This window comes from Tenrec ecaudatus, chromosome 6 (assembly GCF_050624435.1).
Source record: "Tenrec ecaudatus isolate mTenEca1 chromosome 6, mTenEca1.hap1, whole genome shotgun sequence".
Classification (NCBI taxonomy): Eukaryota; Metazoa; Chordata; class Mammalia; order Afrosoricida; family Tenrecidae; genus Tenrec; species Tenrec ecaudatus.
This window is the reverse complement of record NC_134535.1, coordinates 123438793-123452587: the sequence shown is the minus strand read 5'-3', so window position 1 is coordinate 123452587 and position 13795 is coordinate 123438793.

Below are 13795 nucleotides of genomic sequence, written 5' to 3'. Positions count from 1 at the left end.
TCTGGTAATGCAATTTGAAAAGATAAAGGGTATGGGGGGTATTTTCCCCTATGAAAGCATGACATCCCCTCCTGATTCCATAGCCCCAAACCTCAACATTGCTCTGAGTGGCTTAAAGAAGAAAAGGAAGAAGTGAAACGGAAATGGACTTGAGTCTTGTGATAAACAAGTTCACTTCAAACACTAACAAACACACGCACACACAGATAAACACGTTCACTTCAAACTATAACAAACACACGCACACACAGATAAACAAGTTCACTTCAAACAATAACAAACACAAGCACACATGCACACACACACACACACACACATACATACTAAAGCGTGATAAAAATGGAACTTCAAGCACGTGAGCTCCCCACAGTCTATCTCCATAGAAGGGATATGTTTGACAGGAATAGGGGTCCTTTGTAAACTCAATGTATATTGTTATGTCAGTTGTCACTTTCTTGTGTCAATTATTTAGGGATGTCGGTGCATCCCAAATATGAACAAGCAAGCCAATAGGACATGCTTACAATATATGTATTGCACAGGCAGTGAATTTTCTGATGTGGCTCTTCCAGCCAAAGTCTATAAAAGCCAGCAAATAACCTTTTGCTGCACTGGTCTGGCAGAAAGGTGGGAGAAGCTATTGGTAGGATTTTTCTGTCAGTAATTCCTTGGAGTGGCACCCTACTGTGTATCAAATGAGCCATCTGAAATGTAGAAGGAGAGATTTCATTAACAGCAAGAACTGGATCCCTGTGCAGTGTAGTTCCTGGTGACAACTATCCCATCAGAGGGGCAGCAGCAGAACCAAGAGTCAGAACACGTGAGGTCGTTCTGGTTTATTGTGCGAACCCGGTCTTTACACACACGTTGGCGTATTTGAATGGCGGGGGACTAAATGGCTCAGTTAGACGCATTTTCTAATTCTCTGCTCTCTTGCTTTCTGATGGTTGGACGAGGGTGCAGCTGCCTTAGCCAGTTCCTTGCTTCAGCTTGCAAGGCTCACTTCCTGTAAGACATCCCTGAGGAGAAGCCGCATGGACCTACCCTGATGGAGCCCTGCATGCTAGAGCAGCGGTGTGGAGACCCCTACCAGTGCTGAGATGTTTACACCCTCACTGATTCAGCTCTCCGCCTGCAGTCGGCACCATTGTGTGTGTTTTGTGAGATGGAGGAGGACTTTGTGGATTGATGTGGATATATGGGTTAATGTTGGATTTGCCCACTGGAGTTTCTGAAACTGGAAGTGTTTACTGAAGTAAAAGTACCTGGCTTTCTCATGCGGAGTAGTTGTTGATTTAGAACTGCACCCTTTGAAAATCATAACTCAACTTTTAGCCCCTATGCAACCAGGTTTCCTTAGCAGGCCAAACAGACTCTTATCTTCCCTGGATTGAGGAGAATCTCATTGTCAACATCAGGCAAGTCCCACTCTACAAGCCAGAGGAGGCGGTCAAGAGCACCATTGCCTATGCATGGCCAGGGGGAGCACTCTTCCCTGTCAGACCCAAGATGCCCATCCTTCTACTGTACATGACAAGGACCTCTGTCCTTCCAGTTTCCAGTTCCATGCTCTTCATTTCCTTGCAAACCCTTGTCTGGAATAGTCTCACACACACTATTCAAATTCCTTCCAGCTTTGATGCACTGGGTAGTTCCCCATCATCTCCACTTGTGCAGGTATTAGTGTGGTAGCACACCTGCACGTGAAGTCTGTGGTTGTATAACAGATTATCCCTAAACGGCAGTTTAGAAGAACTATTGTCATCTCAGTTTCTACAGATCAGGTGGACATTGAGTGCCTCTAACCCAGCATCTCTTACAAGGCTCATCTAGAGCCAGGTCAATGTCAATTGCAGTGATTGCAAACCTTGACTGGGATTAGTTTGACTGTCAAATTTATTCACTGGGCAGTTGGCAATCTTTGGAGGCCAGAGACATCAATTCTTTGCTACATCAGATGCTCCACAGGGTTCTTCACAATATAGAAGCTTCTTTTTGGTCAGTGTGATACACACACTGACACATGTAACACCACACATACCAAAACACACACACACAAACAGTGAGGGAGGGAGAGAGAGAGAGAGAGAGAGAGAGAGAGAGAGAGAGAGAGCTAACAAGAAGGAGACACAGTCCCTTTCATCCTAATCTCAATGTTTGATCCACTGGGATTGTTTTAGAAGATACAAATCTGTGTCCTCTAGTAGATTACTATAATGCAAATCAAGTTTATTATACTATATCTTCACTATAGCCTAAGATCACAGTTGTCACATATTCTGCATCCCCCATTCTATTTAGATATTTGCTAAAGGAAGAAAGTAAGATTTTTCCAAATTAAATATTTAATTGCTGAAGGTTCCCCTTTGCTTTGCACTCACTGCAGAAAGATGTGCAACAGAAGATGACATTAGGAACTTCCAATCTGTTACTGTTGGGGTAAAGGACTGTGACAAGTCACAGTTTTTCTGAAAATGTCCACCAATAACACCCCAAATATACTCCATTCACTGAAACAGTCCTAGTCCATGTCTCAGTTCAAGAAAGCAGAAAAGATAAGCCTGTCATTTCCCTAGAAGAGGCACTCAGGAATGTATTTGTCCACAATTTTAACTATTATCATACCCCAAAGGGCAGTCCAGAATTTGTCATCTAGCCCCCAGTACTTAAGGATGGCTGACTCGTGAGTAGCACTTTAATCCTAACAATATCATCTTGCTGGTGTTCTTAAAGCACAGGAAGGGGTAAATGGATATTTGCCCCCATTGATTCATCTCTAACTTTATAAATAGGAAAGACTTTAAGATTCTTAACATGTGGTCAACCACTTTCAGGAAAGCTTGTGTTCTTTTAGCCCCATGCTCAGTGGTGTGTGTATTGATTGCTGCTGTAGCAGAAAGCCACAAGTGGGTGACTTTAACAAACAGAAACTTATTTTCTTCCTGTTTCCAAATCCAAACCCAGAGCTCCAAGTCCGTGGCAGCTCAGAGGGACCTAGAGAATAGAGTAGAAAGGCTCCTTTGACTTTCCTCCTCTGGAAATGATGTGGGATCAGACCTCATTGTTCCGCCTCCCTGCAGCTAGTTAATAGCCCACAGTGTAGCCCCCAGCTCTACCAGTGCACTTTCTCTCTCTCACACACATATCACAACATTTAGTTTTTAGCTAAAAAAAAATCATTTTATTGGGGGCTCATACAACTCTTATCACAATCCAGCAATCCATTGTGTCAAGCAAATTTGTACATTGGTTGCCATTGTCATTCTCAAAACATTTTCTTTCTATTTGAGCCCCTGGTGTCAGCTCAACATTATCCCACTCCCTCCCCCACCTTCCTTCCCCCACCCCCCTTCCTTCAGAAACTCTTGATAATTCATAAATTATTATTATTATTTCATATCTTACCCTGTCCGATGTCTCTCTTCAACCACTTTTCTGTTGTCCGTTCGCCAGGGAGGGGTTATACGTAGATCATTGTGATCGTTTCCCCCTTTTGATACCAACTTCCCCTTCACCTCTTGGTATCACTACTCTCATTATTGGTCCTGAGGGGTTTGTCTGTCCTGGATTCCCTGTGTTTCCAGCTCTGATCTGTACCAGTGTACATCCTCGCGTCTAGCCGGATTTGTAAGTTAGAATTGGGATCATGATAGTGGGGACAGAGGAAGCATTACAAAACTAGAGGAAAGTTGCATGTTTCCTTGGTGCTATACGGCTCTGTAGGGAACTGCGTGTCTCCCCACCCTGGATTTTAGCCATGAATTTACTCTCAGTTTCCTGCCATACAAACTGCCCTGAGGTTTTACTGCCCTTTGTCTCAATTCCCGCCAGAGGGTGGCTGCCTTGACCCTTGCTAGGATTGGTGCTCTTTCACTAGCAGCTGCTATGCTCATTGGTGAATACATGAATGATGGCATCTCCCCCCAGGCTCACCAGGAATGCTTCATTAGCATACTTACCTGTTTGATCAGTTGCCCGCCATTCCTTCCTTGTTTGAAGATGCACGACTATTGGCTACCTCAGCTGGACCCTATTTTACATGTGACGTAATGGTGCCAGCCCTTTGCTGGCTATTTAAACCTCTGCTCTCAACTCAATAAATGAGCCTTGATCAGATTCCTGTCTTTCCTTTATCTCTCCGTGCCCTTGCCCATCTTCATTCCCAGTCCCTCTTTCAGGTACACGTTGTTGATGTCCCGGGATATTTTGCTGGGCAGGGATATTTTGGTGCCACAATGAGTCGCGAGAAAGAGAAGAAGCCTCAACTCCTGCGACGCTGGCATCTGGCCGTATTTCTGAGCTGAAACGCTGAACCAAAACGGTCCCACTGGTGCCCCGCTGCTAAACCCAGCGTGGCAACTGAGCTGACACTCCAAGCTGGCTGCCGAGCACTAGCTGTGCGCCAATGCTGCTGTAAAGCATGGAGCCATGCCGCATGGGTCCCACCCACCGCCAGCTCATGAGTGTTGCCAGCTCATGTCGTGGGCCCCTGCTCCCACGGCCACCCGCTGTGCCCAAAGCTTGGCTCCAAAAGCGTCCATTTGCAGTGATACTCTGCAACATCCCGCCGCCGTGCCGTTGTCGCTTGGAAGTTTTGAGACGCTCCTCGCTCAAGCATTTTGAAAACGAGGATCCCCACTGACGATGCAGACAAGTCAGCAAGGATCGGCCAATCGACTTATCAAGTCCACCCCACCGTCGTTGTAACCTGCTACGACGAATAACCAGGTGAGTTTTTTTGTCTGACGATGGTCAAGAAATTAGTCAGCATCAATTATTTGTAGAATTACATGATGCTTTTAAGGCGCAAGGAGTAAAGGTTAAAAGTTGTGATTAAAAACATAACAGACACCACTGAGAAGCACGGCCGTGAATATTTAGAGAAAAAAAATAGTGAGTGGTGAAAAGTTGGAAGTGATAAATTATGCGACAGATTTCTAATAAATGTATGTATGGAAATATGTTTCAAAATATGTTATAAGCTAAAGGAACAAAATAAGTTACTAAAGATTAGAGAAGTTTTCAGATTTTGTAGCTAGGAAAAGTTCCCTCTGCTGCTGAAGCCGCTGAGGACTTTGAAAGCAGGCAGAAGCAGTTAGAGGGCTGATCAATACATTAGCATGATAAAGATCTAGGACTTTGAAACCTGGTGCTACAGACTCAGTCCTGCTGGGATGAAAGAAAGGCAAAGGCCATAGCCTGGGAGCAAGAGTCCAAGTCATTAGCAACATAACAGGAAGTAGATTTAAAAATTCCAAAATGTTATCCAGTTAAAGGACAAAATGCTCATTGACGGGGCGACAATTCCCCTCATTTCATTCAAAACTGTAAAAGATTTAAAATCTGCTTGTTCTCAGTATGGTTCTGTGGCTCATTTTCCTATGGAGTTAGTAGAAGCCACGATAGGAGAAAATGTGTTTTGGGCAGAAGACTGGTAATAGTTGGCTCAAACGTGTTTGTCAGGAAAAGACTACTTGTTGTGAAATTCAGAGTTTCTTGAGAGTTTTCAAAATACAGCAGATATAAGCTGTTTATGTGAACAAAGTTTGTGTGAACAATGTGTGTGTGCGTGTGCGCTTGTGTGTGTGTAAGTATTACATACTCTCACTTTGTATGTACAAAGAGGTTTTTCTGAATGTTTATTTTAAGGATAAAATCACTTTTGCTTGTGTTTATTACTGCTTAAAGTTGAGTCTTTTTTGAATATTTACAAAATAATTATACCAATGATACTACTCTCTCAAGGAAAATATTGCCATCATTTGTAGACTATGTAACCTTCAAGTATGTGCTATTTTTTGTCCCTTTGTCTAATTAAAATCAGGAATTGTATTAAAAAATTAAACAATTGGTTTTTAAAAAAATGCAAATACTGCCTGCTAGATAGTGCTGAGACCTTTAAGAAACAAGAGCAACTTGTCTGATTATATCAAACTATGCCAGGACATTAAACCTTTCTTTACTCAGGGCTTGCTATAGCAGTCGCTTTGCAAGGAAAATAGTAGAGGAAGGTTAATGTTACTGTGGAATTTTTGGAAGCCCTGAAGCCTGGGCTCCCTTCCCCCTCTGCTATTTCAGCCAATACATATAAAATCATTTTAGAGTTGAAAGATTGTTTTTATACCATCCCCTTGGATTCCAAAGATTATAAAAGATTTGCTTTTAGTGTTCCTAGTGTTAATTTTAAAGAACCTATGAAGTGTTATCAGTGGAAAGTCTTACATCAGGGAATGTCTAATAGCGTCACCCCATGTCAAAAGTTTGTAACTGCAGTTATAAAGTCAGAAAGAACTTCTGAAACATTGGTGTTTAACATTCACTTCATGGATGATATTTAGATGGTTCATAGGGACGAAAAGATCGTTCTCTTTATTTGTGACTTATTATGAGAAGCATTAAATAGGCTTTAGTTATAGCAGAAGAAAAAGTACAAGTTATTGAACCTTACAAATATGTAGGACATATTTTACAGAAAGCTTTTGTTAAACCCCAGAAGATAGAAATAAGAAAAGATCACTTACAAACTTTAAATGATTTTCAAAATTATTAGGAGATATTAATTGGCTTAGAACATATTTAAAAATAAGTACTGGAGAGCTTAAGCCTTTTTTTTTGATATTTTAAAAGGAGATCCTGATCCAAATTCGACTTGGGAAATTTCCCCTTTAGCAGAACAAACCTTAAATTTGGTAAATTTATGTATTCTCGACAAACAAATTATGTATATTAATTATGGTATACCTTGGTACCTTTACATCTGGTGTGTTATGGCAGAAAAGACTATTATTATGGGTATATTTAGCTTCTTCAAGAAAAAAGAGTTCTGAAACCTTTTTGTTAAATAGCTAAATTAGTGATGAAAGATAGATCCGAGTCTGTTAAATATTTTTGAAAAGACCCTAATTCTATAGTTATACCTTATGACAGACCCCAAACTTCTTGGTTATGGGAAAGTTGTGATTTATGGAAATAGCATTGGCTGGATTTTGTGGATTGGTGAAAAATATTTATCCTCCAGATAAATTGTTACAATTTGCTAAAAAACATTTATTTATTTTCCCCAGTATTTTTAAAAATAAACCCACACCTCATGCCCTTACAATATTTACTGATGGTTCCTCTAATGGAACTGCAGCTACATACATTGGTTAAAAAATGTCCAGCTCAATCTGCACTAACATTTACTCAGACAGCCTATTTGTTGTTTTCGTATTAAATAATTTAGAAACTGTTGCTTGTATTCAATCGCAAAATGAACCTATTTTGGCTTTATTTGGTGAATTGCAACAATTAATTTGGAATCACAAATATCCTTATTTTTCGGCACTTATCAGAGCTCATTCTTCCCTAGTAGGGGCTTTGGCAAAAGGCAACAATTTAGCTGATTGTGCAAGTCAAGCTGCAGCAGCATTTGCCAGTTTATCTGAAGATCAAATTACTCTAGCCCAGCTTTAAAACATCACTTTAACATATCTAAAGAAGCAGCAAGGGACATCCTAAACTCTTGTCCCCATTGTGTTCTCCATTCACCAGTTCCTCATTTAGGTGTTAGTCCCAGGGTACAGCTCCTGGGACATCTTTGGCAGATGGATGTTACTCACATTCCTTCGTATGGTAAATTGAGTTGTTTGCACATTAGGTGGACACTTACTCTGGATTTATTGTGGCCACTCCTATGACTGGTGAAAAAACGTCTTTGGTTATTCATCATATGTTATGTTGTTTTGCTGTAATTGGTGTACCTAAATGCTTAAAGAGAGATAATAGATCTGCTTATATTAGTAAATCATTTACTCAATTTTGTGTCACTTTTCAAATTAAACACATAACTGGAATCTCTTCTAATCCTCAAACCCAAGGTATTGTGGAACCTGCTAATGGGACTATTAAGCGACATTTAGACAAAATGAAAAAGGGGGAGATATATCCTTCTACTCCTCGCAATTTAATTAACCATACTTTATTTTAACATTTTGGAATTTGGATGTACACGGTCAGTCTGTTGCTGACTGCCTTTGGAAAAGGATTGCCAAATATAAAGACAAAGCATATATAAAATGGAAAGAACCACTTAATGGCAAAAGCCAGCTCCCCTCCTAATTAGGGGGCGAGGGAATGTTTGTGTTTTTTCCCACAGGATGCTGATGGAGCAAGGTGACTGCCAGAGAAGTTGGTGGGCACTGTATTGTTCAACAAACTCATGGCATTTGTAAAACAACAAATTGAGGCAATCCAGGCTAAACCTATCCAGGTACATTATCATTGGCTAGAGATGATGGACAGGGGTGGCCCACTCTCAGAACCTTCAGAGTGAAAGAACCCCTTGCCTTGTGCACTGGGCTGGACAGCCAATGACGGGTACGATTGGCATGGCTTATACAAACCAAAGCTAGGAAAAGGTTTGCTTTTGAAAAATGCGCATTCCTTGAGACCAATGACAGGTAAGGATGAGTCAGTAGCCAGACAACCTAAGCCAGGCGCAGCCCCCCGAGAGATACGCCATATTAAAATCATACTCTTGCCTGTTATTGTATTGGTAAAGAAGGGGGACATGTAGGGAACTTCGTGTCTCCCTACCCTGGATTTTAGCCATGAATTTACTCTCGGTTTCCTGCCATACAAACTGCCCTGAGGTGTTACTGCCCTTTGTCTCAATTCCCGCCAGAGGGTGGCTGCCTTGACCCTTGCTAGGATTGGTGCTCTTTCACTAGCAGCTGCTATGCTCATTGGTCAATACATGAATGATGGCATCTCCCCCCAGGCTCACCAGGAATGCTTCATTAGCATACTTACCTGTTTGATCAGTTGCCCGCCATTCCTTCCTTGTTTGAAGATGCACGACTATTGGCTACCTCAGCTGGACCTTATTTTACATGTGACATAATGGTGCCAGCCCCTCGCTGGCTATTTAAACCTCTGCTCTCAACTCAATAAACGAGGCTTGATCAGATTCCTGTCTTGCCTCCATCTCTCTGTGCCCTTGCCCATCTTCATTCCCAGTTCCTCTTTTAGGTCCACGTTGTTGATGTCCCGCTGGCCGGGACACTGCACCCTGACTGGCTCATCTCCTCTCCTCGACCCTTTTAACACTTCCGTAAGGGGATGTCCAGTTGCTTACAGATGGGCTTTGGGTCTCCATTCTGCACTACCCTTCATTTACAATGTTATGATTTTTTGTTCTTTGATGCTTTATACTGATCCTATCAGCACCTCCTGAACACACAGGCTGGTGTGCTTCTTCAATGTGGTCTTTGTTACTTCTGAGCTTGATGGCTGTTTGTTTATCTTCAAACTTTTAAGACCCCAGATGTTATATCTTCTGATACTCAGGCACCATCAGTTTCTTCACATTTGGCTATGCACCTGCTTTGTCTTTGATGATTGTGTCTCCACCAGTGCACTGTATCCCAGTTTGTTTTTGGTGGTGGTAGGTGTTGCTGAGTTGTTTGGACCCATAGTGACCTTATGTACAACAGAACGCAACACCGCATGGCCCTGGCATCCTCTAATGACCCTGTTCTCACAAGGGTTCCTGCCTTGTCAGAGTTTGGGATACTAGAATTTGGAATTCCAGTCTCTGGATTGGAAGGCACTCTTCCCCTCCATTCTGTCTAGGGGATGGTCCCAGTGTCTTTTCAACTTTTATCCCTAGTATTCTTGGTGATCTTACCCTAGATGCTTCCATGCTTAAACTGCTCTTTAATTTCTCAAAATAGATTGAGGTGGTGTAATGGGTTACAGGCTGGGCTGCTAACCATAAGGTCAATCATGTGAAATTACCAGCCCCTCCTCTGGAGAATGCCGAGGCTTTCTACTCCAATAAAAAGATAGTCTCGGGACTCCATAGGGACAGTTCGACCCTATCCTGTAACTGACTGGGTGAAAGCGAGTTTAATTGAGACATTCATGCTGCCTCATTCACATAACAAAACCCATCCCCAAACGCTCTATAACCTCAGGTTCCCAGGTGAGGGTTTGCCGCAGAGTTGATGCAGGACATAATTCCATTCGGAATACTAGGTCCCTATAATCATGCAAATTCTCAACTTGCCTCATTGGTGGTGGTGGTAGCTGCTGTAGTTGACCTACACCTCTTGGCTGTCCTCTGTAGGGAAACAGAGCTCTAGGACTTTCTTCCTAGGAACTGCTGGTTCGGTTTGAACTGTGACCCTTTAGGTTAACAGCCCAAACCCATTTCACTTGTGTTGGGACAAACCCACAGTCACCCTATGGAACAACATATCTGTTTCTTAGAGTTACTCAGACTGTACACTTCATGAAAAACCTCTCTCGTGGCTCCATAGGTAAGCAGTGGAGTACTAACCACAAGGTCAGAGGTTCAAAACCACCATGCAGTAGGAAGGAGAGAGATGAGTTGTTTGCTCCCAAATTGCTCTGAGCCAGTTTGACAGCAGTGAATTTACAGAGTTGATGGCCCCATCTCTCTCCCTTGGAACAGCTGGTAGGTTGAAACTGCTGACCTTATCGTTAGCAGCTGAGTGCTTCATGGCTGTTCCACCAGAATGCTTTCTTCAAGTGAGTAGCTGATCAAAAAGGCCTCCTCTATTAAAACCCCCAAGTATGGATTCCATTGTTCTAGAATTTAATAATTTGTTCGGCGTTCAAAGAAGTGGCTGCTATTACTCACTATACACATGATATAACGGGTAGCACAAGTGGTTAAGCGATGGATGACTAGCTGGAAAGTCAGTGGTTCAAACCTCCTGCAAATCCACTTCCCACACGTCACGGCCTTAGAAACCAGAGGGGGCAGATTGACTCTGCACCCACAGTTTCTCTGTGTGATGGAATGAAGTGGAGGCCCTCAACCAGCCACAGCACCATCATATGAAGCAGGAAAGACAGAGTGCACAGGGCAGGGATTGGACTGGAAGGGGTTCTGAGCTTCAGTCATGTCCAGGGTGCATCACATCCAGAGCCGGCTGTCTGTGTAGGCTTGTGTGCATGTTGTTCTGCTGCCAAGCAGGTTTCAGGAACATGTGCCTCTAAGTTGCTCCATTTATTCTTGCCAGGAATGTCACTTCACCTAGCAGCCATACACACCCAGAGGCAAGTATCTGCTACAAGGAACTGTAAGATCTCTCTGGGGATAGAGTTGTACCTCAGTCCTTGGATCTGCACGAGAAAGAATTCACGCCGAAGCCTGGCTCATGATCCAAGTAAGTTTAATGAGAGTTAGAAGAAGTGTCAGGTTTTACGCAGCACCCATAGGATTCCTCCCAATGATGCAGCCTGGCAGAGACTGCTTGGCGTCATGCAAAGATCTTTTCCCAAGTTCTCCTCCAAATACCTCCTCCAAGTTCCTCCCAAAGTTCTGTCTTAAGTTCTTTCTCAAGTTCTCTCCCCAGTTCCTCCCCACTCCCCAGTTTGCAACTCACCCAGTAACCCTGTGCTGATCACCCTGGCACCTTGTGCTCTGAGAATCTCAAAGTAAGGACACTGTAGGAACTGGGCCTTCTTAGCAACCTGGAGGATTTCTGATGACGCACCAGGTCTGCAAAGAAGCTCCGCTGGTCCACGTTGGGCGGGCCGGGTGCAAAGGCTGGCCTGTGAGAGTATCAGAAATGCAGGCCCCAGGCACCAGCCAAGGCCCTGGAAGTCTGAATCGGCAATGAACATGAGGCGTGGGTGAGTCTTGGGTTCATCAGAGTATAAAAACTTGCTGAGAAGATGTTATTTTCTGCTTTCCTGACAAGGCCCATGAGCTGCCTGTGTTGGGAGTGTAGGGAGAAGTATTGGCCAAGAGTGTGCACATCTGAGCGAAGTTGTGCCAAAAGGAATGGAACAGTGATTTCCATGACACTCAGGGATGGGGGTGGGGGGGTGTCCGGAAGACCTGTGGGAATTGGTCTGAGTTTGAGTCAACTTCCTGACAGTCCTCAGCAGGGGCAGCCTCGGGCCTTTTCCTCCGTCTCTAGGTCGGCTTTGTGATGTCAACACGTTTGCAGTCAGTGGTGAAATGTGTAAACCGGCCTGATTCTAGCGATGCAAAGCACCTACCTTTAAAAGTCTGGTTTTGCATTTGGGGATGAGGAAAGAGCCAGGTTGAGCTTCCGTTTTGCAATGTAAAGTCGGGCTCTTTGTTGCAAGCCTCCATTCTTCTTGATTCGGTTATAGAATATCAAAATCACCCACCATAGGGAGCGGGGACTAATACAAACTTTCCTCGCTCACAGTTTATTCAAAGGTGGCTCTAAAACTTAACCAGGTGGCCCTACTTCTGGCTAAGTAGCTTGGCTAAATTTGGGTGGATTATAACTATATTTATTGGACTGGTTTGCTAAAAGTGTGTGTGATTTGTTACAAGGAGCTTTTACAAGGTAGTGAATACAACATGAAATAAAATCCATTTTGTCTAGGTTTCGTAGACTTCTGTGAATGAATTGGTTAGGTGTTGTGCTAGAAATATTGAAAGTCAATGAACTACCAGGTTCTAAACCTGAGGGGTGTGTGTGTGTCTGTGTGTGTGTTTGTATCCTGCAATGATGCAAGTAGAAAAGAGGATCAACAAATCCCACATCCTCAGGGAGACTCCGGATAGGTCAAGATACGACTAAATAACAATCTGTGGATTATCAAGGGCTCATGAGGGAGGGGGGAGCGGGGAGGGAGGGGAAAAAAAGAGGACCTGATGCAGAGGGCTTAAGTGGCGAGCAAATGCTTTGAAAATGATTGGGGCAAAGAATGTACAGATGTGCTTTATACAATTGATGTATGAACATTTGTGGATTGGGATAAGAGTTGTATGCGCCCCCAATAAAATGTAAAAAAAGAAAAGAAAATGATTAGGGCAAAAAAATGTACAGATGTGCTTTATACAATTGATGTATGTATATGCATAGATTGTGATAAGAGTTGTATGAGCCCCTAATAAAATGGTTTTAAAAAATTTCACATCCTCTTTACTGATCATGCAAGTGGAATTTGTTGATTTCCTACTAGACTTGATATTGCTGAAGAAAAATGCTATATACTATAGGTTCCTTTGGTAGACACATAATCTGGTGTCAATTTGGGGCTTGAGAGGACTCAGAGTGACAGGGTGGAGCCTAGTCTGTCAATTAGATCAGAGTCAATGAGGCCTCTGTGTGGGCATGGCCTTCTTCTGAGAACTCTGGGAAATCTGGCTTTACCTCCCTGGAGGAGGAAGACACCTCTCTCTCTGCTTGCCCCCCCACCCTGATGCAAACAGAGCTCTGAAGCCTGAGAAGCCATATAGAGGCCCCTGCCAGTGCTGAGAGGCTTACAATACCACTGGATCCAAAGACTTTCTACCCACTGACCTGTGATCACCCTCCTTTCAGCAGCATTGCATGTGTTTCGTGAGTCTGAAGAGGACTTTATAAATTGGTATCAAACATATAGGTTAATTTTGGACCTGGGTTGGGATGCTTTCTTAAAGTATAATTGCCCTTTATATAAAACTCTCTCTTATACACATATGAGTTCCTATGGATTTGCTTTGTTATGGATTTGAATCAATGACAACCACTGTAATGTCTTGATTATTTAGAAGAGTCTTGATTCAGTTATAACCAGATGCTGGAATCTAAGGGTGATTCTTTGATTGCAGTCCAAAATCCACATTTCAGTCCATTTTTTTCAAGGCGAAAAACTCATTTATCCTTTGTCTAAGACTTAAGCAAGCATGGACAGAAGCAGCAAGTAAAATTAAAGTTACTATTCTTTAGGTTTAGGGAGAATTACAAGGTACATCATTGATTATAATTTCTAGTAACTTCAAAAAGAGCAAGCATGCATTTTAAGGTACATT